The sequence below is a fragment of the Protopterus annectens genome, chromosome 6.part1 (genome assembly GCF_019279795.1).
Source record: "Protopterus annectens isolate FY-2018-M chromosome 6.part1, PAN1.0, whole genome shotgun sequence".
In the NCBI taxonomy this organism is placed as follows: Eukaryota; Metazoa; Chordata; order Ceratodontiformes; family Protopteridae; genus Protopterus; species Protopterus annectens.
Genome location: NC_056738.1, coordinates 331,330,317 through 331,357,478, shown reverse-complemented (window position 1 = coordinate 331,357,478; position 27,162 = coordinate 331,330,317). Strand labels below are relative to the sequence as shown.

General features: G+C 39.7%; 1 protein-coding gene across 4 annotated transcripts in view; it reads left to right on the top strand.

Moving 5' to 3' along the window:
- The window catches only part of ZDHHC4 (zinc finger DHHC-type palmitoyltransferase 4), a 193,010-nt gene that overhangs the window by 41,250 nt on the left and 124,598 nt on the right, over positions 1-27,162 (top strand). For all 4 annotated transcript variants that reach the window (XM_044075752.1, XM_044075750.1, XM_044075753.1 and 1 more), the window contains one exon: positions 17,297-17,453. The gene's annotated coding sequence lies outside the window, so the exon portion shown is untranslated. The remainder of the gene's footprint in view (positions 1-17,296; positions 17,454-27,162) is intronic.

Genomic DNA, 27,162 nt, shown 5'->3' with positions numbered 1-27,162 from the left:
AAGCACATCACCTAACCATTTAGCCTTTCACTTCCCTTATTTTTAATGCTGGATAAGTAAGTAAAATAAATATCCTGCTGATTTCAAGTCACATGATAAAACTAATAAATATTGATGGACCACTGTTGAAGATAGTTACCCATGAGCAACATGATTTACTCACAAAGGCAAAGCCCAGTTTTGCCCGGCAGTGGGTGAACCCACCCTTACCTTCAGGAGATTGCCACTGGTGTGTCAACATATGGCAGTCTCATAGGTTCATATGTATAAACCAGGCCGGGCTGATGACCACATAAACCAGGCTGATGACCACTAGGGCCTTTATAAGTGTAGCAGTGCAAGCCAACACAGTTATGTCCCTGTGTACCATGGCCATCTATATGGAGGGGTATGTTAATTAGGAGGTTGCTAATTGTGTGGGGAGGTGTTAGAAGATGATTACTGTTGGCCTCTAGCCCTCAGAGTCAAAGGGACCAGACTGGGGGTGAATTTAAGATTTCTCATCCAATGGTCAAGGTTGTATCTGAATAGGGTAAAGGATGAACTCTGCTTTAGATGTAGATGGGTATCCTTTCAGGCACACATTGGTCTCACCAGCATGTTCTTATTTATTTTGAAAGCAAAGTTTTGGTCCTTGGATATAGTATTTCAGGTGCTGTTCATTTTGTAGATGTGCAAAGAGATCCATCAGGGCTTCCAGACATAGATTGCTTCTCAGTAACCTGTAGGATATGGACCTTAAGTTGATCTGAGTAGGGCAGTGTGTTAATGCCCTGGATTCTGTTGATGATGAACCTTTGTGTGCACCCCAACTGTTGCATAAGCCTGATCAGGTATATGTCAGGGGGGGCACTGTACTCAATGAAGGGTCTGATAAGGGCTGGGTAAAGTAGTACTGTAACCTCCTTGGACCTGGGTGCTATACCTTTACTTATAAGTTAGATGACGTAGAATGATTTTCTTACAGTCTTGGCTGTAGGTTGGACAATGGCCAGATTACTGTCTACACATGTTCCCAGATCTCTGACTACCTGGTCTTGTCTTAGGAATGTCGTATCAATGGTGTAATTAGCCTGGGTGGCCATTTTCCCAAAAGGCACTATCATGCCCTTCTTGGCAATGAGTTTGGCATCAGTCATTTCTTTGTGTTAGACCCTCTTGCAGGATCTTAGTGTCAAGAGGGGAATCTGACTGCTCACGATTTTCAGTCATATGGGAACTTAATAAGCCAGAGTCCCTTGACATTAGCCTTGACTTCTGAGAAGTAGATGCAAAAAGAGCGGTCCCAGCATGGAGCCCTGAGGTTCTCCACTGGTGACCGATCTCTTGGTGAAAGTGGTCTCACTAGTCTTGACTTAATGGGTCCCATGTGTGAGCCAATTGACATTCCAGTGAGTTACATAAAATAATTAAATATTTATGCCTACTTCTGTGAGTTTGTGAACAGTAACAAAACAACACTGGAAAAGTGCCACCAATAAACTAAATAAACAAAATTTAAATAAACAAAATTGGCTCTTTGGTAGTTTCACACCATAAGCTCCATACTCCTAGAAAAGCACATATTCTGTATAAAGAAACAGACGTCCAAGCAAATAAAATGGCAAACAGAACTTTAATAAATACAGGTTAAGTTCTTGCGTCCCACACTTGGGACTTCTTCAGAACAATAACATACCCAGAGTCACTTGCTTAAATACTTAAAAATTACTTAATCAGCTATTAAGTAAAACAATTTAAGATGGCAATTAAAATTAATCTTGTTGTTACCTTTATATTTTACACATGGAAAAATATTCTTCTGTACAATATGTAGTATAAACGTAGATATACATACAAAAAATATATAAGCACATATTATATAAAAATGTATTATGCAGCAAGTTATGCAAGATAAACATTCCAACAAAATAATGGAGCTAAAACCCAGTTAAATCATTTAGCAGTTCAAAGCCCTGTTCTTTAAAATAGGCGAAATAGAAGCCAAGTCATTAATACCTGGTGGTAAGTGGGATTTTAACTTAATTATCCAGTAAAATTCCCTAAGTTCAAGAAAAAGTTCCCATCACCCTCCTCTGAAATCAAAGGTACCAATTCTAAAATACCAAATCTAAACTTTGTAAAACCCGGACATTGTAAAGAATGCTTGAATAGAGAGTTATTGATGTTCTTTTTAGAAATTGCATGCAAATGCTCGTATATCCTAGTTTTAAGTCTCCTTTCTGTTTTTCCTACATAATAGCTACCACATTGGTCACAAACAGCAATATAAACCAGTCCTTTCGTATTACATTTGCCTTTAGTCATTTTAACTGCGCAACCTATATCTTTTAAAACCATACTGTCCTTGTCCAAAATGTATCGACATTATCTGCAAGTCCTATATTTTGTTGTGAGCTTAATACTTAAAGTGCAGGACAAATTAATGTTCTCGAATAAATATTTAAAGTTCTTTCCAATCTTATACACAAAATGAGGCTCAACACCTAAGGTCTTTAATGCATTGGAATTACTTTTAAAAATCAACCAGTTTCTCAAAATAATGTTTCTAAACTCCCTCTCCCCTTGACCATATGGAATAACCATGTTGTTGGTACAATCGGGGCATTTGTTGTTGGTGCATGAGTCCCAATACTCATTATCACCTAATAATGGTTTAAATTTTGTTCCCCAACCTGCTAATATTTCCACTTTTATACTACTAAGCAGGTCAGTAGGATAGCCCCTATCTAAAAACATGTTTGTAATTTTCTCCATCTCCATATTCAAGGTGGTGAGATCTGAACACATTCTTGCCGCTCTAACCAATTGCCCTTTTTAAAAATATTCCTTTTGGTGTGCTTAGGATAGAAGCTCTTAAAATCTAAATAGTTGTTAGAAAAAATGGGTTTCCTAAATATCTTTGAACCAAAGGAGTGGTTACCATAATCTTTATATATTGTGACATCTAAATAATCAATAGAATGTTCAGAAGTACTTGTGGTAAATTTAAAAAAATGGACACAAACTATTCAAATAATCCACAAATAATAAGGGTTGGTTAGACGATTCTCTCCATAAAACAAAAATATCATCCAGGTATCTAAAATAACATAGCCATTGTGAAGAGAATTTTAAATTGAGGACATGCTTAAGTTCCCAAGAATATCAGAGCATATTAGCGTACAAGGGAGCACAATTTACCCCCATTGCCACACCATGGATTTCTTTATAAAACTCACCCTCGAACATAAAATAATTATTTTTAAGTATAAATTCCATGGCTAACATAATAAAATTAATGTATCACTAAAAACTGTAAGAGTCCTGATAGCATCATAAAAAAGTCCAAGACCCTCCTCATGGGGTATAGATGTAAATAAATCAATTACATTGATAGCTGAAATACTACAACCTTCAGAAAACCAATCCTTATTGATTTTAGTTAAAAAAATTCCAGGAGTCCTTCAAGAGGTATGTAATAGGGTCTAGAATATCTTAGAATAATCTATCAATAAAAACACTGAGGGGATCGGTGTGACTACCACTGGTTGAGATAATAATCCTAAAAGGTGGGTCATAAATATTCTTGTATACCTTTGGTATGCCAAAGGCCACCAGGATCAACGGATGCTCAACTTTTAAAAAGTTGTAAAGCTCTTCAGAAATGGCACCCTAAAAAGTGCATTTTCAATCAATAAATAAATCTTTTTAGAGGAAATATTTCGCACTATCTGAAAAAAAACTCTGTCAAAGAGTTAACATAATCAGTCTTATTACAAATGACAATTCCCCCAGCTTTGTCAGGCTTCATGAACTATAACGTGTCGTTGTGCCTCAATCTTTGCATCAATTCTTGCTCATTCTTAGTCAAGTTAAATCTATTCTTATTGGTATAAAAACTGGGATTCGTAAACATAGAATAGATATCTGCAACACATACATTCTCAAAGGCCTGAATAAGTGGGTGTAATGGGGTTTGAAGCAACTTTTCATCTTGAATAATAGGGTTCACATCCCTGGTGTCTCCTGATCCTGAAACATAAGCTGTAAATTAAGCTTTTCTGTATATAATTTTAATTCAGTAATAGTATCCACCAAACTTATTCTAAAGTAGAGAACACATTTGAAACCTTTGTTAAACAGGTGAAGAATATTTCATTCATTTGCAAATGTGTGTAATTAAATATGCTAAAACCATTAAATGCATTAAATTTACCATCACGTGTACTTGTAATCCTAGTATTTTGACTCAGGGGCATAACGTCATTGCATTTTAATTTCTCCACATTCTCCCCCTCCCTCTGCCTCTTGTGAAGTTGGTGTTGGTTCTGGTCTAAACAAACTTTTCACCTATTTTTATTTTTATTTTTATTTTCTAGGCATTCCCACCTTAGTGGGGGAAAATGATTATTATAATATTCATTATCTTGTTCCAGATATTCATCCTGAAAATCTGTTTCAAAGTCATTAGGGTGTCTGTTCTCATACCCTACAGCCCTCTAACACTGTTGTTATTAATTGTACTTTGTTCTATATCTACTATATAGGATTTAGGGATGTGGTACATTTTCTGGCCGTATACTCCTGATTATCCCTCTCTAACTTCTTGTGTTTCCGGCTTAAATTCAGTTTAACATTATTTTCTACCTTATTAAAAATGCCATCATATTGTTCAGTGTTAAATTCAAACAATAAATCTGTTACAGTTGCATCATTCAGTCTCTCTAGTTCACTAAACAAAACATTAATACGTCTTTCATTACATTTAATAATAAAACTCATTAAATCAAAACCAAAACCATCAAACAATTTAAAAAGTTCTTCTGTCTCAATATTTGCAGAAGTTAATCCATTCAGATATTTATGCAGTCTGAGGCCTTTAGGTAGTTGATTACTAAGACTTTCCTTTAAAAACAAATTATCACATTGTAAGTTACGTACCTTCAAAAAGCTTTTTGTCAAATGTCTTGGGTGTTTATTTTGTTGGAATTTTTATCTTGCATAACTTGCTACATAACATGTTTTTATGTAATATGTGCTTATATATTTTTTGTATGCATGTCTAAGTTTATATTTGATATTGTAAAGAATATTTTTCCATGTGTAAAAATAAGTGGGGTACTTCGGCCTTTAAGAAAATATAAAGGTAAAAAGAAGATTCATTTTAATTGCCATCTTAAATTGTTTTACTTAATAGATGATTAAGTATTTTTTAAGTATTTAAGCAATTGACTCTGGATGTGACATTGTTCTGAAGAACTCCTAAGTTTGTGTTAGGGACGAAAGTGCTTAACCTGTATTTATTAAAGATCTGTTTGTCATTTTATTTGCTTGGACGTCTATGTTTTTATACAGAATATGTGCTTTTCTAGGGGTATGGAGCTTATGGTGTGAAACTATCAAAGTGCCAATTTTGTTTATTTAGTTTGTGAACATGACCCTCTCAAAGAAATCTACCAGGTTAAGTAGGCAAGAACTTCCCTTGACAAAGCCAAATTGGGATGGGCCCAGTTTCTCTAGGTTGCCAGTGTCTTTGTTGATCATCTCCATAATAATTCATTCCATGTTTTGGATATTAGACTAGTCAGACTGATGGGTCCGTAGTTGCCGGGGTCAGTTGATGCACCACCCTTGTGAAGGGGTTAACAGTTGCAGTCATTTTTGGACTGTTCAGAAGGCAGCCTGTTGGTGTCCATTGAAGCACTGTTTTTGCCTTAGCGAGCATCGCCATTACCAGCTTAAGCACCACCATTACCTACTTCCTCTTGATAATTGGAAGGGTTGTGCTAGAAAGGATTTTACAGGTAGGTGGGGGTGAAGTTTGAGTTGAATTTGTCAGCCTGCAGATATGCCGTGTTACTCTGCTCAGTGAAGGTGGTACCATTCATCACCAGTTCGTCACACTGTTGTATGTTACCTTTAAGGTTTTGGACATAGCTGTAGAAGGCTGTGTCATTGTTCATGTTGGTGTGAATGACCTGAGATGTACCTCCCTGGACTACATGAAAAGAGACATGGAAGAGCTCTCTGATCATGTAGCCCAGGCATGTATGACCCTGACCCTGAGTAGCATCCTGCCCTCACCAAGAATGATACCGCAGTATAAAGAAAAAATTATCAATTTCAACAATTGGCTAAGCTTCTGGTGTCATTCAAAGGGGATCCAGTGTCTGTCAGCCTGGGATGACTTGCTCGACAAGCCTCGTTGCTTCACAAGAGACGGCTTGCACCTGTCACCCCTAGGCTTTCAAATACTGGCCAAGGCTCTTGCTGCCCCCATAGTGCCTTTTTTAGGCAAGGCTCAAAAGTCAAACCCACCTCCGTAAACAGCACAAATAAAAAAATGAGGGTTATGCTACTCAAAGCCAGGAGTTTAAATCTCAAAATGCACGCACTCGAAGCACTCCTCAGTATGGAGAACATCGACATCTGTGCAGTAACTGAAACCTGGTTCAAGGCTTCACAGAGCACCCCAACACTACCGGGCTACAACTCATACCACACATTTTGGCCACAGAACATGGAACGAAACACAAAAGGAGGGGGTGTATCCATATTCATCAAGGATACCTACACCTCCAGGTTAGTGGCGCAGCATACCACCTCCGAAATCATCCATGTGCAACTAACATCAGACAAATCTGCAATGCAAATTGTGGCCTGCTACAGATCACCCTCCATGACCCAGGACCACCAATCCACCTTTCTGGAGACACTGAAAAACATGAAGGTCCTACCGAACACCCTGATATTGGGCGATTTCAATTACCCTACCATTAACTGGGAAAACTACTCAAGTACAAACTCCCAGGTCCAGCGCTTCCTGGAATTTATCAACTCAAATGCCCTGTATCAGCTGGTAAACTCCCCTACCAGAGGTGAAAACATATTGGACCTGGTCATCACCAACATGGGCGACAGGTGTTCCACACCAGAGGTCAACCCGTCACTGGTTAGGTAAGACCATAAACTAATCACTCTGGATGTCCGCACCACACCAACACCTCCAACCAAGGAAACCATAGTGAAAAACTTTTCTATAGCAAACTTCACCTTACTTAAGACAGAGGTGGTAAGTTTCACAGCCCCCACGCTAAAGGATAATGGTGTCTAAGATGCAGGAACCTTTACAAATGCACTCTATGAGCACCTACAAGGATGCATGGATCGTGCCATCCCTAGCAAAACCAAGACTCACTCCCCTAAGAGAAGGAAACCAGTCTGGTGGACCCCTGCCATAAACAGGCTATACAATAGAAGGAGGAAACTAGTTCAGAAAAAAAGCAAATCCCAAGAAGGAAAGACATCCCTGATCAGTATCAGTAAGAAACTAAGGTCCCTCATAAAATCCTCCAAGGCTAACTTCGAAAGAAAAATAGCCAAGGATTTGAAAGATAACCAGAAAGCCTTCTTTAGCTATGTGAAGAATCTAAGTGGCAACTCGCAGATATGCTCTGAGCTAGTGCAAAATAGCACAAAATACACTGAACCCACTGATATTGCCAACATCCTGGCAAATAGATTCAGTGCAAACTTCACCCCCCCTCTCACCCCCAAAAGGGCCCACAACAATACCGGAAAAGTGTAGTGTCCCGGAAATCACAGACGCACAGGTGAAAACAGCCCTTTCAAAAGCCAAAAGCACAGCGTCAATGGGGCCAGATGGTGTCCCAGGCTGCGTCTTGCATGAACTACAGAGCAAACTAAACCCCCACCTAAACACACTGTTCAACCTCAGCCTCTCTACAGGCTACGTGCCCATAGAATGGTGCACAGCAATGGTTATTCCGCTCCACAAAGGAGGGGCCACAACTAACCCTGGTAACTATCGCCCCATAAGCCTGACTAGCCTGGTCTGCAAGGCTATGGAGCGCATCATCATGGAACTCATTAACAAAGACATTGGGAACCTCCAGACACTTGACCCGACCCAGTTCGGCTTTGTTAAGGGCAGATCATGCCTACTAAACCTGGTTTACTTCTTTGAGACAGTCACCAAGGCCATAGATGAGGGGAAGGTAGTTCACACAACCTACCTTGACCTCGCCAAGGCTTTTGACACCATTCCCCACTCTATAATTATAGAAAAACTCACCAGCCTGAACATAAACTCCTACGTCATCATTTGGATTGCCAACTGGCTTACAGACAGAACTCACATGGTAAGAATAGCGGGCGCCAGGTCCGACTCTAAACCAGTCACAAGTGGTGTCCCACAAGGCTCGGTCCTGGGACCCCTACTGTTCAGCATATACTTCTTAGAAGTACAGGCAAACACAGGAGGACTATGGCTAACCAAATTCGCAGATGACTGCAAACTGGGAGCCATAAGTGACTCTCTGGCTGACACGGACATTCTCCAAAAGGGCCTTACTGAGACGAACACCTGGTGTCAAAGTCATGGTCTCAAGCTAAATGCCAAAAAATGCATAGTCATCATGTTTGGGGAAAAACAAAACACCCATGAATTACCACATAGGTGGCAGCACCCTTAATACAGAAGAGGTAATAAGAGATCTGGGGACCCAGGTAGATAGTAATCTCTCCTTTGACAATCATATTGCCAAAGTAGTTAGGAAATCCTTCTATGTAGCCCATCTAATTACTAAAAGGTTTGCATCTAGAAATAAAGAGGTCATAGTGCCCCTCTACTCATCACTCATCAGACTCATCATAGAGTACAATGCCCCATTTGGGATGTACCTCACAAGACACTTCCAACAGCTGGAAAGACCACAAAAGTACCTCACCAAGAGGATTACTAGCCTCAAACATATGTCCTATGCAGCCTGACTGGAAAAACTGTACTCGGTCGCATATCGCTTACTCAGAGATGATTTCTGCCTGACTTACAAAGCCATATCCAACTCAGAATTGATGGACATGCTCCATCTAAAGAAATCCAAGTCACTGCGAGCCACTCACTCTAGTGGGCTAAACCTCGCCACAACAATAAATAGAACATGCTGGAGGGATAGATTCCTGTCACAGAGACTCCCCATGCTTTGGAACAAAATTCCTAACTACATTAGGCAGAGCCACTCACTAACACTCTTCAAGAGAAACTTTGACGAGTGGATGGATAACAGAAAATACACCCCTGCGATCACTTCATTGGCTCTTCTTGACAGAGGCTCAGTTAATTAATCAATGGGGCGGCGAAAACTGTCACACTCTGGCTAGGCTTATAAATGCCCTCGGGCAGATAGCCTAGTACCTACCTATGAACCTTTAAGGCCTTGTGGTTGCCCTTAGTCTGCGAGAATAACCTGACCTCATAATTGGCCTTATTGGATATAGTTAGTTCTCTTAGTTTCCTGTCATTATGAGAGTTTATCTTTCTGATTTTGGCCATGACTTTTTTCCTTTTGTTGTATATCCTGTTAAGGTTAGGACTCTACCAGTGGGGTTTGTTTTCTGCTTGTTATGGGTTTACTTATGATGAGTAGAGCAAGCCGTTTACATGGTTGTATAGAATTTCTGTGAACAGTTCCACATAAGTTGCTGTGAAGTTGGGGCTTGGGGACATTGAATGTTGACAAATTGTCACTTAACAGTTAACAGGATATAGAGTTTGCTTTAGAATAGTTCCAGGTTTAGCTGGGTTTGTCAAGTTGATTTTTATTTTGAAGTGGACAGCTTTGTGGCCTGACCTTACCAGCGAGCACATGACACAAGAAAAAGAGGGATGCATTTCTGTCCCATATGTGTCCTGCATGTCTGAACCTCTGATTAGAGTACAAACTATCTGGTCAAGAATATGTTAGTTAATAAGGTCCAGGAAACATTGCGCCTGCAAGTTAGAGGCAGTGAATGTTTCCCAGTCTGTCGAGGAGATGTTAAAGTCTCTCATGAATAGGGCATTTGGCTGGATGGTGAGTGCCTCCAGTAGGTCTAGGTATGAGTTATGGGATTCTTGGGACACAGATGATGTCCTATTGCTTCATAGGATACGATAAGGGACTTTATGGTGATTTGTATGTGGATAAACTCCAGGGCATTATCTTGTTTAACTAACCTAGATGTCTATTTGCTGCTAATGTAGATTACGACATCTCCATCTTTACTCCCTGACTGTGCTGCTGGTGGTCAAAATGTGCAGAAGGCATGGAAGCGTTGCACTGCCAGAATATTTCCTGTAGCTTTAATGCAAGTCTTGGTAACGGCACAGATGTCTAAGCTCTCCAGATTGAGGAGAGCTTGTAGGGTGTGGAGTTTCTTGTTAAGGCTCCTAGACTTGAGAGCAAAGCATTGTGGTTTGTTAACCATGTCCTCCCATGATGACAGATATTTTATCCCACCTGGAATGACACCAGAAACTGAGCCAATTGGTAAAAATCAATCATTTTTTGTTCATACTGTGGCATCGTCCTTGGTGAAGGTGGAATGCTGCTCAGTGCAAGGCACATACCTGTCTGTGACACACATTCAGAGAGATCCATAATGTCCCTCTTCATTTAGCCCAGTGAAGTACATCTCCGGTCATTTACACTCACATGGACTTCATCATACTGGTACCTGTGGTGTAGTGACCGAGTGTGTGTGAATAACTTGACTCATGCTGGCTCCAGATAAGCACCTACCCCTTATCTTCTCCTTCTTTAGTCTGGTGAGGGGGGCATCTGTGAGCCATACAGTGGTGTCCCCTATGACCAGAGTCCTGGATAGTGGGGCATCTGTGTGCCATACAGTGGAGTCCCCTATGCTAAGAGTCCTGAGTAACATGTTTGTTTGCCTTATGGGCTTCATTCTTGGGGGTCCATTGGGTGTAGGCTTATGTATGGTGTTTGGTGTTGGTTTTGGTATGTGCTAGAGATTGCTGAGGAGAGACTGTCATTTGTAGGCTTAGTATTTTTTTGAGGTTTGGGAAGGTTGCTTTTCAGTGCCATAGTATAAGATGGTCTGTGTGTGTGCGGTAGACACTATTTGCAGTGGATATAGTGTGTGTTCTTGATGACCTTGTTTGTAAGTGAGATTTTTGCCTCCAAGGAAATTCTGTATGTACATCTCTTACATACTGTGTTAGTTCCTTGAAGGAGTAAGTGGTTGTCTGTGGATATAAGACAATTGCTACATTATCTTAGCATGCCAATATCTACCAAGCCGGCCAGTGAGGCATCAGGAAACTGCATATCCATGTTGCCTGGACCTATACTGGAGAGGGCTGTTATGGTTTAAGGACTGAATTTTACAGAGGTCTCTTGGGGTGGTTTCTACAGTTAGGGCTATAGATATAGAGACCACTAAGATATGGTATTAGTGCTGTTCAATGTGATCTTAGCTTAATTCTGTGCAATGCCTGACTAAGTTACAGGCTGCAGTCCTAATACTAGTTTTATAGGTAAATTTTACTGTCTAAGCATTTGCATCTGTACAGGGCACTGCCAACTGTAACTGAGTGGATGGGAAATAGAAAATTCACCACGGGGATCATTCCAGTGGCTCTACTCCACAGAGGCACTAGGAACGAAGGTCGGGTGGCACAATGTCAGGGTAATCCTATGAGCTAGGTTTGTAAAGGCTTCAGGGCCATTAGCCTAGTACACACCTATGAACTTCGCAGTGAACAGCTCCATGCAAGCACGCCTAATTTACAGAAAACAGAAAAAAGCTAAAGTCTAACTCCTGTGCCCTCTTGCCAATAAACAATTAAACTTTGAGCTCTTCTAGAGTCTTTACCAACACACAGAGACCAGGCAAACACCTTCTGCCACAGGATAGAAGATCATGGATTTCTTAGTGTAAAACCACCGCAAAAAGTACTGTCACATACAATGCAAGTAACAAAGCAACTAATTCCCTAGCTAGATCACCCTTCTGCAAGGCAATTATGAGACCAAACAGTTCAAGAAATAACACTTAAAGCAATGCTAGAAACAATGCCAACTGCAGAAATGTCCACAGTTGAATAAGATCCTCAGTGGCTGAAAATAACAAATCTTGCAACATTCAGGCACTTCCTGGGACATACTGCTGAGGAGAACACACAGATCTCCTTGGAGAAGAACAGGCACAGCTAGGGATCATCACCCAGTTCATGTCCTTCAGCAAAAAAGTAGGTACTGTTTCATCAGATGTCCTCCATGGTGTAGCCCCTTAGAACCAGTGGTGACTGTCTGATTAGGGCAGTAGTATGCATTCAGTCCACCTCCTTCCTAGATACATTTCTACTGTTTGCACACATGCTACCCATGGTGATCTGCGGCACTGATCCCCTGTACTGCCAATCACCTTGGTCCCCCTCTGTTGAGTTGTCCTCCTGTTCCCATGTGACAACCTGCCCTGTGACTTCCATTATGTGATATCTTTGGCATACAATGTGCTGCTTCAGTGTACCACATTTATCACCACCAGGGCTGTCTGCCTTCGGCACCATGTTTCACCATCCAGCAGGAATCATGTAGGCAGCGATGTGTCCTGCAACCTCCCTGCCTGAATCCAAGAATCATTGTATGGCTATATCTTTTTTAATTAAATTTACCATACAGGAAAACTTTTTCATCATTTCTAATGCATTTTAATAATGCAATATAACAATCCATTTTGTTTACTGTGTACGCACACAAGTCTATGTGCATACGTGTATGCAATAATTTAAATAATCACAGCTTTTGTGATGGTTTCATTGTGTGACTGTGCTCGTATGATACTCAGCTGTGTCAACTGAGCAACATAGCTAGGACAGGAAGGAGGGGATCACTGCAGCCATGTCAGTCTGTGCTGCTGTTTGTATGCTGATGGAGTTCTTTAACTTATACTGTAAAATCATTGCATACAATGCAGTTGTAATTAGTATGAATGATGCACAAATCTGGGGTGGACTCAGCATACAGCTTAAGTGGCTGGGGCACTATGTACCAGCATCATACAAAGGGTCCTGTGCAGTCCTGTTGCATGGTGTCACTGTGTGGTTTGTTTCTCATACTGAGACTTGTGCTCCCTCCTATAGCATAAAGCCCTGCAAAATGAAGGAGATCATTTCTGAATCTGGTCCATTATCTTTTGGGATGGATGGAGGGTGTAGAACATGTCTAATTTGATAAGTACAGCTTGTAAAGAGATAGGAGCAGGCTGATGACTGTTTTAAACTAAAGAAAAGGCATGCCAGCATTAAGGAAGCTTTATACAGTTAGAATCGGAAATTATAAGTAAAAGGATCTTAAGGACTATACAGTCTAAGCATAGAGTCAGGAAAGTTACAGCCAAGTGCTCCTCCAGGCGTTTCTGCAGTTACCTCCTACTGTGCCTCTAGGCATCAAATATTGCTTGTTCATACTTACATTAATAATTCCAAAATCATGCTCCATGCAAGGTATCAGACTATTTTATTTTGAAGAGTACATGATGGCAAACACAATTGTATTGATATTTGACCTCTGTAAATGAGTAGGTGTTAGAACTGTAAGGTGATAACTTCATTTTTCAAAGGCTCAAGCCACACCCACTTGGAGGTAAAGGTACACACTCAAAAACAGAAGGAAATGATTAGAGCTCAACAACAATAAGTGCACTGAGGAAACCATGCACATAACGCAAATGAACTCAAGAGGCAAAAGTACAGCAAAAAATAAAGGAAGAGGAGAAAGATCAACATCTCACTATGTTCCCCAGTTTCTTAAGAAGGCACAGTGATTCAGTAACATTCTAGCTTTGCAAAAAACACACCGATAACTGAATATTCAAGTCTGATGGATAAACTTTTAATAACAAGTTTGCCATAAGCAATGCCACCAATTGCCAAGGTAGGGGATGGGAACCCCACATTGTCAAGAACTAAATCTCTCAACTACCAAGAGTTTCATAGAGTGTTCCAGATTTTAGGTTCATATTTTAGGTATGCTGCTTATCCGAGGTGGTGCAGCAGTAGCGTTGTTGCCTCACAGCAAGAGGTTCTCCCGTTCGATTCTCGACTGGAGTGCGGGGAGTACCTTCTGTGTGGAGTCTGCATGTCCTCCCCGCGGTTGGGTGGGTATTCGAAAGATATGCATAAATGGGTGTTCCTTCACTGAAGGTTGAACGTCGAGCTGACACCTCGGCATTCGTAAAAATCTACTGCCAATCATTGGCGGACCGGAGTTCCGCTGTGGCGATCCCTAACCGGGAAAAATACGAAAGACAAACAACAACATTTTAGGTATGCTGCTTATAAAATATGTGGATTTCTGGCAAATCAGTGAGGACTGAATTAAGTAATGACAGACACTTGAGCTTCATGTTTATCCTTCAGAAAATGCATGGTAACATAAAACCTTTTATATTCTAGCAACTTTCTAACAGCAATATTTAAAATCTGGCCCTCTTATGGGGCCTTTGGCTTTGTCCAGATTTCTTGTGCCGAGAGATTGAGAGGTATGTCAACAAATGTAGAAAAGGCCTGCTTAAATGGCAGCAAGAAAGCCCTCCCCTATGTAAAGACGCAGAATTGATAATCTAGTAAACCAGTTAATATTATATTATTCGGCCCTGTTAACTGTTTAATACATTAGTAGTAAGTTGTGCAGTCTGCTTACTAATATTATGTTTAATTTGTTGTTTGCGGTTTACTATTATAATACCAATGAACAAAATAATTTCCGACTTAAATACTGAACCACAACCACGAAAAAAAAATACAAAGCACAATGTTGAATTAGCTGATCGAATTTAGCTGATTCGACATTTAAAATCGAACACGTCACGTGATGTATGTGTAGGAGCGCAGAAAAACTAAACTCCTACACCTAACATCACGTTTTGCAGGGGGGGAAGCCCCCCCCACTCACTGCTAACTATATATTCCAACTCCGAGATCGCATTACAGTGAGGAAAGAGATTAATTTCTCAAACTGCACTGTACCGTGATCTCTGACAGTACTTCGAGTTCATATCAGCGAATGCAAGGTGTATTTGCTGATATGAACTTTTGACACGGAGATGTTCAGCAAGATGGACATTTGAACATCCATGTTTTGAGTGTTCCCTCTGCGGGCATCTCAACTCGCAATTTTAATAATAAACTGTTCATAGCTATATGTAATAATTGAGCTTAGCAAACCAGGGAAAAAATGCTTTTAATAAGCCCTGTAGTCTGCACTGTCAGTAACAATGAGTGGTTCTTGTTTCTTTTGTATGTGTGATGACTCACTCGCTGTCTATCCAACATATCACATCCAACTCCAAGGTGATCTCATGGGCGAACCACTGTTACATGCAGAGCTTTCTAGGCAAAGGGGGAAATGGAATTAGGTTGCCTGGTCTTACTTCTGCATAATATTTGCATGCATTATTACCCAATCCTCCTTGCATTACTAAGTGTCTTTATTGCTGTTTGTATTAATTTTATTGACATTGTATGTACTTTAAATGGGGTCAGTACTTTCCCAGGTTACTTTGCTAGATTTTTTCCTAGATGCTTTTATCTTTTGTGACTATCACTGTATATTCTTTATTTGTTGTATTTTCTGTCATCATATTTATGAATTTTATGTATGTATTGATAGGTTTTAGTCCAGTGCATGACCAAAAAGGGTCATTTCGCCAGTTCATACACCCAGTTAATGAACTTACTAATTAAATAATGGATATGCCCACCAAACTTTAACTAGGGTTAAGTAAAATACTCTGCAGTTTAAAAAGTGCTTTTATAATCACTACAGTCTGTGCTTTTATTTTAATTATTTATTTTATGTTTTATTTACATCCGTAAAATACCAAGCAGAGGAAATGTACTTCTGAGTGTCAAGCACAGCATAAGCTGAGAAATTAATGAACACATTAACAAGTGTCTGAACTCTGCGCAAGACTGAAACTGACTAGAAAGCTTGCTCAGATTCTTTGGTTTTGTCAAATCATTCTTAATCAGGTTTTGAATAAAATGGTTTTTGAACTGGAAAAGAATGTACACCAGGTATATTTTCTGCAACAATAAATCAAACAAAATCATTGTCCATACAGCATGCCACATCTGGCAGTATGGGATATATTGCCCACCCAAAGACCCAAACCTTATATTAAACCAAAGAGGAGCAGCATCCCTTATTTACAGCTACCAACTGTCCTTCCCAGGTCAAATCCCAGTAGAAGTGATTGCTATTAATCAAGAATCCTGGATAGCTAGTTAAATCCTAACCCTTCTGTTTGGGAGGCAGTGTCCCATACCTCCAGACCCACATACTGGAAGCAATTCCTGTTTCACTGATTGTACCAGTTACTGTGTATCATTTGCTGAACTATTAAATTCTTCCCAGTAAGGATCACTGGTTAACTGACATTTAGAGTGGGAGTATAATATTCTAGCCCTTGTCCTGGAAATGGATTGTAGAGATATGGTTATTGCTTGCTAATATAAAAGAGTTTCCAGTCAACAGATATGGTCAACTATGTTTTATTTGCTACCACTGAAGAGTGGAAAAGGATTCCTGACCCCAAACTGTGCCATGAGCAGATTTCTGAATGCGTGCACAATTTGTGAGTTTTCATACTTGCAGATATACGTAGGGAAGCCAGTGCAAAATTATGCATTCTGAAGCATTGCAGTTGTGACGAGATTCCCCTACGTGAGAAACTTTATGGTTTTAATAGACAGGTTACATTATTAATTATGAATTTCATCCACTAACCATTACCATATTGAACTAAGAAACTATATCTATTTCTACACCCTTAACTATTCCCATCCTACACCACAATTCTAAACATAAGATTGCTTCTAATATTCTGACCCTGTGCCTGACCCTCACTCTCTACCTTAATCCTACCTGATTACAACTTTTTTTTAATCTACCACATTACTTTTATTTAGTATTGCCTATCTAGTATATGTTTTATTATTGTATCTACCTCTCTGCACTTATTTAGTATTCATCACTTATTTAATGTGTGCTTTAATGCTTGCTATTGTCTTGTTTATGTGTAATGTCTTAACTTTCATGTATCATTTGGAGCTTTTCTCCCCGGGCCGCCACTGAAAATGGGTTCCTGACCCAGTCGGATGTTCCCAGAAAACAAATGTTAAATAAATAAATAATTTAATTAAACAGATAACTGTTGAAGGATAAGTTATGTCATGGTCATGGGCAACCTTTAAATGTGGCTGAGTCACCCAAAGGCCTACAGAACAAGAGATAAAAATGCCACTTCACTAGATATGCCATACATCTCATTCAGTTGACTCCACAGACATGCAGACTCAGCCTCATAGTTTTGGGTGGGACCTGTTCAGTAGTCTGTTCATATTGAAGTCATGTCTGTATTCATAGTTTATTAATAAATTATTTGAAGTTCTGTGAAGGTCCATTAAAGTTGACTTCATGGTAACTGTTATCTGGATTTACAGGGATGGCTACAGGTGCTGTTATGGACTAGTTCAGGTGATCGAGTCAGCCGACATCATTCTGGGAAGTGAATCGGGCCATTGCGGATGTTATGGGCATTGCAATAACAAAGAACAGTTCAGTGATCAGCAGACACCGCTCTGTAAGACAGACCAGCCAGTAAGTTGCCATTTGACTTAGTAACTGTTTTTAACCTTTTATCTTACTTCTGCTCTACCATTTACAGTGATCGGGCAATTTATATTTTCTCCCGTTATTACTGCTTGCTCTTGTCACTGGTCATATTTGTTTTCAGACATTCTTGGTGGAGAAAAGTAATAACACCAAGTCAAATGCTTCAGCCAAATAAGACTGAATGTCATTTCCTGACGAAATATAATTACTAGAACTATTTTTGGTTCGTCTTCATTGAATCTGTTGATAACCAGCAGTTCTTACTTCTCAGCATGGTGTTTTTATTTGTTACATTCTTAATACATGTCTTGTGTGTCAAAGAGCCCTTCATAGAATTTCTTCTACAGTGAGGGCCAAGTACAGAATCCTCAGCACACAGATCAAAGCCCCAGATCTGCAGATAGTTGGCGTAGCAGTCTGGGGAGGGCTAGGCAGATGGCAATTATCACAGAGAGTTAAGGCTATAAGATGCTATTGTTCTGCTTCCTGTAATCCAGAGTTCAAGTCCTGCAGCCTCCATTTGCCTGTTGTGTGACAGAACAAGTCACTTAACCAGACAATGGTCTGTGAAATTTGGGCTAGTCTCTTCAGTAATTTCCTGGACCATGTGCATTGAATAATAAACTCTGGTCCTCAGTAGCAGAAAGTGTATAGACTGGTAATGATGGAGCTAACTGGACATCACAGTAGCAGAAGCGTGATGGTTAGCTTGCCAAGAGCAGAGCTTTTTTTAGGTTGGGGGTAGTTACAATGTTGCTATGACAAGTCGATCAGTAACTATAAAAGTAGGATACTAAAAAAAAAAAAAAGAAAATGCTAGACAGAGGTGTGACTGACAACTCCCCAGGCTTGCTGACTGTATTGGAGGCATTCTAAGGTGGATAGATTCGGTGACCAAACTGCTATTGCCCTTCATGCTGCAGCTGCATTCATATGCACTGCCTTGCATGCAGCTCTTTGAACAATTATTTAATGTAGACACAGGTTCAGACATGTTTACTGTAGTAAAAACAGCAAAGCAACAACAGCAAATACAACAAAGAACAAAGACCAGGAACCCAATGAATAAAATGTATTCCTGTCTGACATCTCGGCATACACTGCCTTCTTGGAGTACACAGTTACTTCACATCACACACTTGGTTTATATACACTGTAGTTCATGGATGTCTAATAAACTTGTTGTTTCATATAGAGTGGGTAGGAATATTAAGAGCTTTTTGGTGAAATCTAGGTTCTGCAGACCCAAGGAAGTCTTATATGAGCCATTAAGAACAAAAGGGACAGTAAGATGTGGCAAATGCAAGGCATGTAAATTTATTGTGCCTTATTTTGGACTTTTAAATGGTCGAAGATTTGAAGTTTGTGGGAATTATAGGTGTGACACTGAGGGCATTATTTATGCCCTCAGATGTCCCTGTAATAAGTTTTATGTGGGTGAGTCCAAAAGGGCTTTTAAAATAAGGCTATTAGAACATGTTCATGATATATTAAATAAAAAGGAACAGAGTTCAGTGGCACAACATTTTTTGGAAGCACGTGGTACTTCTGTTCATGGTTTACAAGCCACAATTTTAGAAAAAGTAGTGTGTGGGTTTTTTTGTGGGGTGTCAGCAAGAATAAACCTCTTAATAAAGAAGCAGTGTATATATTAAAGTTTGATACTTTGTTTCTAGAGGGTATGAATGTTGATTTTAATTGGCATGTATTACTGTAAATATTTTTTAAGTGTTTGATGGTATTACCTGATGACTTTATTGTTTAATTGCCTAAAGTGTTTGATGGTATTACCTGATGACTTTATTGTTTAATTGCCTATTTAGCAGTGTATATAAACCAAGTGTGTGATGTGAAGTAACTGATGTACTCCAAGAAGGCAGTGTATGCGGAGATGTCAGAGAGGAATACATTTTATTCATTGGGCTGCTGGTCTTTGTTCTTTGTTGTATTTGATGTTTACTGTAGTGTTTACATTCAGTATTAGCAGCCCTCAAAAAGTCCTGGCGGAATGCTTTTTGGCCAGAGGTCACATGCACAAACAATCGCTTTAATCATTGATTGTTTTGATTTTGTTATTTGAAACTCAGTCTATGAGAGAGGCCGTTTTGTGGTCAGAGGTATATACATGGACTTTAAACTCTTGTGATAATTGTGTATGTTGTCAATTAGAAATGTATATTCAGTGATCCAAAGAAACACTCTCACAGAAATTATTTTTCAGTTCGTGCAAAATAAATTTAAAGAAACGCGGTTGCCTGCTGTTTTGTAATAGTGCATTATCTTAACAAAGGTAAAGCTACACTTATCTAATTTTGTTTCAAATAGTCATGAGATAAAATAGTCAAAAGCTTTAAAAGTGACAAGGTATGAAAGCATTTATTTAGGAAAGTGTGAAAATTGCTATGCCTCACCTGTAATCTGGGTATCACTGAGACCTCCAGCACCATAACCACTCCATGATGTGTGAAACATAGGCATAGTACAAGGCTTCAGCCAGCCTTAGTTGGAGTATATAGCATTTATGACCAATTTCGCAATATGTTTAAACACAACAAAGATTCAACTGAGGAACATTTCATACAAAATAATTTACTGTTCAAATAAAATAAGCTCAAGAATTTTCTGTCATTATCATATCACTGTATTGCACATGCATCAACAGAGCAAATAGCAGGACATCACAAAAGTAATATAGTACAAGAAGTTTCATCAAATTGTCAAGAAATTTATTTACATAAAATAATTGACTTATTCAAAGAATTAAAAGCCTTGAGACATAAAATATGTAAGCTGAATCAGAGTTACAGTGTCTCAGTTCCAAAGCCCATCAGGCAAAGCACCACACGATCCAACATTTTTTAAATAAGTATTCCCAATCCCTTCTACTGATGAGACACTCCAGGTGACCGATAAAGCTGTGCAGTCCACTTTGTCTCCACCCTACTCGGGTAAAACCCCCCCCCCCCAAGTCTAAAGATACAGCCATACCTGGTCAACACCATGCTAATTTTTTTCTCAAAGAAAGGAATAGTGCCCTGCTTATAACTTTTTCCATCTCTGTTTGTAAAAGTTTTGTCTCCGCCCTACTCGGGTACCTCCCCAAGTCTAAAGATACAGCCATACCTGGTCAATGCCAAGCTAATTTTTTCTCAAAGAAAGGAAGAGTGCCCTGCCTATAACTTTTTCCATCTCTGTTTGTAAATGTGTGTGTATCAAATGTACAGCATCCAAACGTTCTAACTTTAGGTAGCAGTAACTAACCTTTTTTAACTCATGTTCCACTTAAATGACTAGTGGCAAGCACAGCTTACCGGCTCGCATCCTGCCAGCCCTCCCATATTTAATTTCCTCAGCTTCTTGATCCACGTCCATAGAAGCTCCATTTCCCTACCTTGCTATGCTCTCTTGAGCCTGCTAAGACTCAAATACATTCACAAATTACTTCAAAAGGAACAGAAAAGAAATCTCTCAGCCCTGCTTAGTTTTAAAGCTTAGAGATACTTTTTTGCAGAATCTGGATCCTACCGTTCTGAGCCTAACCCGCTCCATTCGCCCTCGCTACGCTCCCCTAGCCTACCCCCATTCCCATCCACTCTCATTGAACTTATACCTAGCCATACCCCTCCCCTTCAATCAAACCCTCCAATTGGCTCTCACAACTCCATCAAACCTGACCCCACCCCTCAATCAAAACCTCCAACCAGCCCACACAACTCCACCCATCCCCACTTCTACAGCTTCCACACCCCTTACTCTCTCTCCTATCTCACCACTTCCACCCTAACTAGCTCACCAAACTCCACCCATCCACTCTTCCTGCAACCTAAACACCATTTCTCCTCTCCTATCTCATCTGTTCCACCCAACACTATGCCTCCACACTCTAACATCTTTATCCTTACTATCTCCCTACAGCTCTATGTACTTTTCCACCTTACAGCCAATCATACCACTCGTATACCTTTCAAGCCAACATTCTCAACATCCACACAAAATAGGCCCTACCCTATATACCTCAAACATAATTCTACATGTTAGAGTAAAATTCCTGCCTCTACATAAACACCAGTTCACTGCCTCCAAACTAAACTACTATCACAAAACCATAAAACAACTCCTCTCTTCACACCAGACTACCCATGCTAACTTTAACATTACTACCACTTCTGTACCTATTTCCCCCCCCCATCTTTTGCACTGCTATTCTCCTTATCAGTCCTTTTCTCAGCTACTTATTGTTATCCTGCTAACGCTGATATGTACACTATACTGTGTTATCTTAAATTCTTCCTGTTATTATTCTATAAGGGCTTCTAAACATTTATGTAACTGAAACTGTATGTTCTGTATTAATTTGTATGTGGAGCTTTTCTCCCCGGGCCTCCACTGAAAATGGGCTCTCTAAGGCCCAGTGGACTTTTCCAGTAAACAAATGCAATAAATAAAATAAATAAATAAATCCCAGTCATAAATGACTCCATTATGAGACATGCCAACCCACCATGTTGTACAAGGAGAGGGTCAAGTTCAGTTACCTATTAGGTCTCAGGATTTACCCCATCACACAGGCACTAGGGTCCTTGCACCCAAAGTACACACAAATATAAATGACTTCACATATACGTCCCTGGACTATATGAAGACATTATGATGGCACTTTTGTAATATGTGTTTGAGGCAGCATTTTACCATCAACAAGAATGATGTCACAATATGAACAAACATTTATTGATTTAAACAATTCACTTAGCTTCTGGTGTCATTCAAAGGGGATCCAATTTATATCAACCTTGGAGGAGATGGTAGATAGTCCTACTTCTTTGCTGTGCATGGCCTGCACTTATCTCTCCAAGACTTGTGTATTGGCTAAAATTTTTTCCACACCCACACTGCCTTTTTAGGTAAAGTCAGGTCTCAAAACCTTTCAGCATAAAAAAAGCAGAATCCAGATAATGTAAAAATATTGCTTTGCAACAAAAGGTGAATTAACAAAAAGCTCTAGACATTATATGCACTCCTTACCCTGGAAAACACTGAAATTTATATAAAAAATGTATATATATATATATATATATATATATATATAGACACACACACACACACACGTGTGTGTGTGTGTGTGTGTGTGTGTGTGTGTGTGTTTGTGTGTCGTTACAGAGACCTGGTTCAAGACCATTGAGAGCACCTCATCAGTTCAGGGTTTTAATGCCTACCACACATTAGTCCCACAGCACCCGATGAAGACACTAAAGGCAGCAGTCCCTACATATCCATGTAAAGTACTTCACCTCCAGACTACTTAGAACAAGATAGCAATCTTAGAAATGAAAAACCAAGTCCAGCATGTTAGTATCTTCCCAAAACAAGGACAACTGATTAAGTCCATTCAAACTGTAGTTACAAGTCGTAAGAATCTCCACATAAGCAGTAATGAGAGTCAAAATAAGTTAAAATATTTATTTTAAGCACTTTTCGTCTGCTGTGAAACAAAAGACTTCATCAGAAACTCATCCTTAAACATTAAAACCGCCTTTTATAGGCACAGCTGATCAATTAATTCTTCAAACCAATAAACTTAAAGGCACAGTAGAAAAACACATACATGTCAACATTAAAACGAGTACTAAACACACAGAACAAGTGCATGGCTTGACTAACCACTGCAGCAGCCGTATAAATGCATAATTAACTACTATTAACAAGACCCGTTATCACACAACTGTATGTCCCCCTCAGCCCATACCTTCTGCATTACTAGTATGGAGTATCTATGCTCTAAGTAAAACCCCATTATCCTAGGGGACTTTAGGTACCTCTTCATTAACTGGGAGGTGTATTTATACTCTCAGTTCAAACCATCTAGACAACTTAGTCTGCACCCCAACCAGGAGAAGTAAAATCCTGGACCTGGTCATTACCAATAGGGGACATCTCTGCTCTCTAGGGATTCTAACTCCCTCTATAGTTAAATCAGGCATATTCATCTAAAGACTGAAGACAAATGCATCCCTTAATGCTTCGTTATTCAGAGATTATGCCAAGGTTAATCTACTGAAACTGAGTGAGGACCTGCCAAAAATTAACATCCTTTTCCAACTTGATGACCCCATTTCATTATGCAGAATCCTTTACTCTAAACTTCTCTGCACGTGTGAATAGCTGCATAAGATGTATCCATCCACCTCCAAAGTAAATGCAGTTCCAAATTCAAAAGTAAACCCCAGTGATGGAACCAAAATATAAAAAGGCTGCATAGTAAAATAAAAACTCGTTGCACATAAAAATAAATTTTAACTCTCAAGATGTAAGAAAAGCTAAACTTAACAAGGAGATCTGGACACTGATCAAGCCAAGCAAAGCCAGATATGAGGTAACAATTGTCAGCCAGGCAAAGGACAACTACAAAACCTTCTTTAAATATGTTAGAAACCTTAGCAACAATGTCAAGCATTGTAAAGAGCTAATAGTAAATTATATCATATACTCAGACCCAGAGGATGCATCTAATGTACTAGCAGATAAATTTAGCTCTACTTTCATCTCCTGTCACCTCCTACATTTCCTGATTTCTTACCCATAATTACACTTCCCTCAAATGTCCCATGAACAAGACCTCAAGTCAGTATTCAAGGCCAAGAACACTGCTTCTGTGGAGCTGGATAACATACCAGGCTGGTTACTAGCCAGGCTGAAACAGGACCTGTCTGACCTCCTACAAGAGTCTTTTCAGTGTCAACTTCCAAAGGCCTTTTGATGGACAAATGGAGGGAAGGAACTGTCATCCCTTTATACAAAGGTGGGGAGACCTGAAAAATTATACACCCATACGATTGACCAACATCATTTGTAAGACTATGGAAAGCATAATTATGGAATTAATGCAATCCAGTGCAATGCTATGCAATCGAAAACCTAACTCAGCATAGTCCCAATGCCACTTCTCTGACTTTACCCCCAGCCCTTTTTCCTCTAATACCTTCTCCTTACAACCTGTTCCCACTGCCTTTATCAAATCCCAACTAAATAAACTCAAAACCTGCTCTCCCTCTGTAGACAATTTACCCCCCCACTTCCTTAAAACTGCTGCCAGTTCTATTGCCTACCCAGTCTCTATCCTCATCAATCATTCCATTAACAAGTCTGTTGTTCCCAAATTATGGAAATCCTTTTACACAATTCCTCTCCATAAAGGTGGTAACTCCACTGATCCCTCAAACTATCGTCCCATTGCTATACTATCCCCACTTTCAAAAATACTAGAAGAAATTTTTCATTCTCAGCTACTTAAACACTTGCTTGACAATAATCTCTTAATTCCCACCCAACACGGCTTCAGACCCCACCTCAGCACATCTACCACTCTACTCTCATTCACCCAAACTGTAGCAGAAGCCCGTGATAACAACCTACTTCTTTCCTGTCTATTCCTTGATCTCTCTAAGGCTTTTGATACTGTCTCCCACTCTAAACTGTTAACTAAACTTTCTGACCAGCACCTCTCTACCCCTCTATTAGATAAATAACTAGTGAACCAGGCTATAGACTACAATCTATACGCTGGCACTGTCACCTCCCCATTTCTGCCCTTCTACACAGGTGTTCCCCAAGGCTCTATCTTGGGTCCCGTCTTGTTCAGTATCTTCACTAACAGCTTACACTCTGCTACTAACCTCTCAACAGTCCTACGATATGCTGACAATTCCACCCTTATTCCCACTGCCTGCAGTATCCCTGAACTTCTTTTTCTTACCCAAAACAATTTATCTTCCATTGAAACCTGGCTCACTGATAATCATCTAATTTTAAATCCCCAAAAAACTAAACCTGTACTTTTCCTTACTAAAACACTAGCACAACATAAATTCTCTTTCTCCATCACCTCCCTTAACAACACCATCATTGGACCAGAATCGCATACTAAATTACTTGGTGTCACAATGGATGATGAAATAAAATTCGATATACATGTCAATCAATGCATAAAGAAAACCCACCAAAAACTTGGCCTCCTGTATCGTAATCATAAATTTCTTTCTCCCTCCTCCAAACCTTCCCTAGCCATATCTCTCCTCTTACCCTGTCTTCTGTATGCTGCTCCTGTCTTTACTAACTTCCAGTCGTCTCTTCTCAGCAAACAAGAACAAACCTACAATAAAATAGCTAAGTTTGCCTCCAGTCTCCCCTATACATACCACCACTGCCTTACCCTAAAGACATTGCAATGGCCTGAATTCCCCAACAACTGCTCCTTCCTCAACTGCATATAACACACACTGTCTGCAACCCCACCTCCTGCCCCTCTTTCTCTAATATTGTAGCACTGTACAACCCAAGATGTCATCTTCTTACATCTGACAAACATCTTCTGGACACCTGTAAACCCACAAAAAATATTGGGAAGTCACTACACAAATATTCAGTAGCCCACTCCTGGAACTCCCTCCCACATAACATAAGAAACATCCCCCATGTGTCCCAGTTCAAACATGAACTTAAACAATTTCTACAAAACACCTGGTCCTGTCCCTGTCAAGCTCCAACTTGATTCTAGCTACCTGCCTCCTAAATCTACTATTTTTTCTCATATCTTTCTCTCTCCTCAGTTTTCTCCTAAATCTACACTCTTCTCTCATATCTTTCTCTTCTCCATAGTGCTAATGCTACTACATACCAACACCCTGTTTCTTCTAAATAAACCTTTACATTCAGATTAACTCGTTGCTACTGTATAGATATACACTGAAACCTGTACATAACTGTTAAATTGATTATTTCACTTTGCTATATATTTTTCATGTGTTTCTGATATAAATTTTTGTCTTGAATGGCTGTAATTGTAACTGGAGCTTTTCTCCTCGAGTCTCCACTGAAAACGGGCCTTTGGCTCAGCTGAACCAACCCTGTTAACAAATGACAATAGATAAATTAATAAAGTAACCTACAAACAATTGACCCAAAACAGTTCATATTTTTCAAGGGCACAACTTGCCTATTTAACCTGGTTGACTTGTTTCAGTAGGTTACTGAAGCCATGGTTGAGAGCAAATCAGTACACACTGCATATCTAGACCTCATAAAGGTGCTCAACAGCATCCCAAACTCTGGTATTTTCGATAAAGCATCCCAACTAAATGTTAATCCCTGCGTAACTCATTAAATAGCAAACTGTCTCACAAATAAAACCCATGAAATAAGGTGGACTCCTGTACCTCTTCCAAAAGACCTGTCACTAGGGGTCTACCCTGTTAACACTCCTGTTTGGCATTTACTTCTCAGATGTTAAAGCTAATGTTAAGAGTTTGTGTCTGACCAAGTTTGCAAATGACTGCAGACTTATTGCCATCTTAAACTCCCCAGAGGAAACAAAGATCCTCCAAGAAGGCCTTTTCCAAACCAATAGCTGGTGTCGAAACCATGGACTAAACCTAAATGCCAAAAAATGTATAATAGTATCCTTCGGCAAACAAGAAGTCCCTTGGAGCTGTCACATTGACAACACACCCCTGTTAGTTAAGGACCTGGAAACCTATGTAGACAGTGAACTGTCCTTCAGTCACCACACATCCAGTATTGTAAGAAAGGGCTGTTTTCATTGCCCACCTTCTTATCAAGTGTGTGGCGTCTAGGTCCAGAGGTGTAATCATTTCACTGATTCTGCATTCATCAAGCCGATCATTGAGTACAGGAGTTCTGT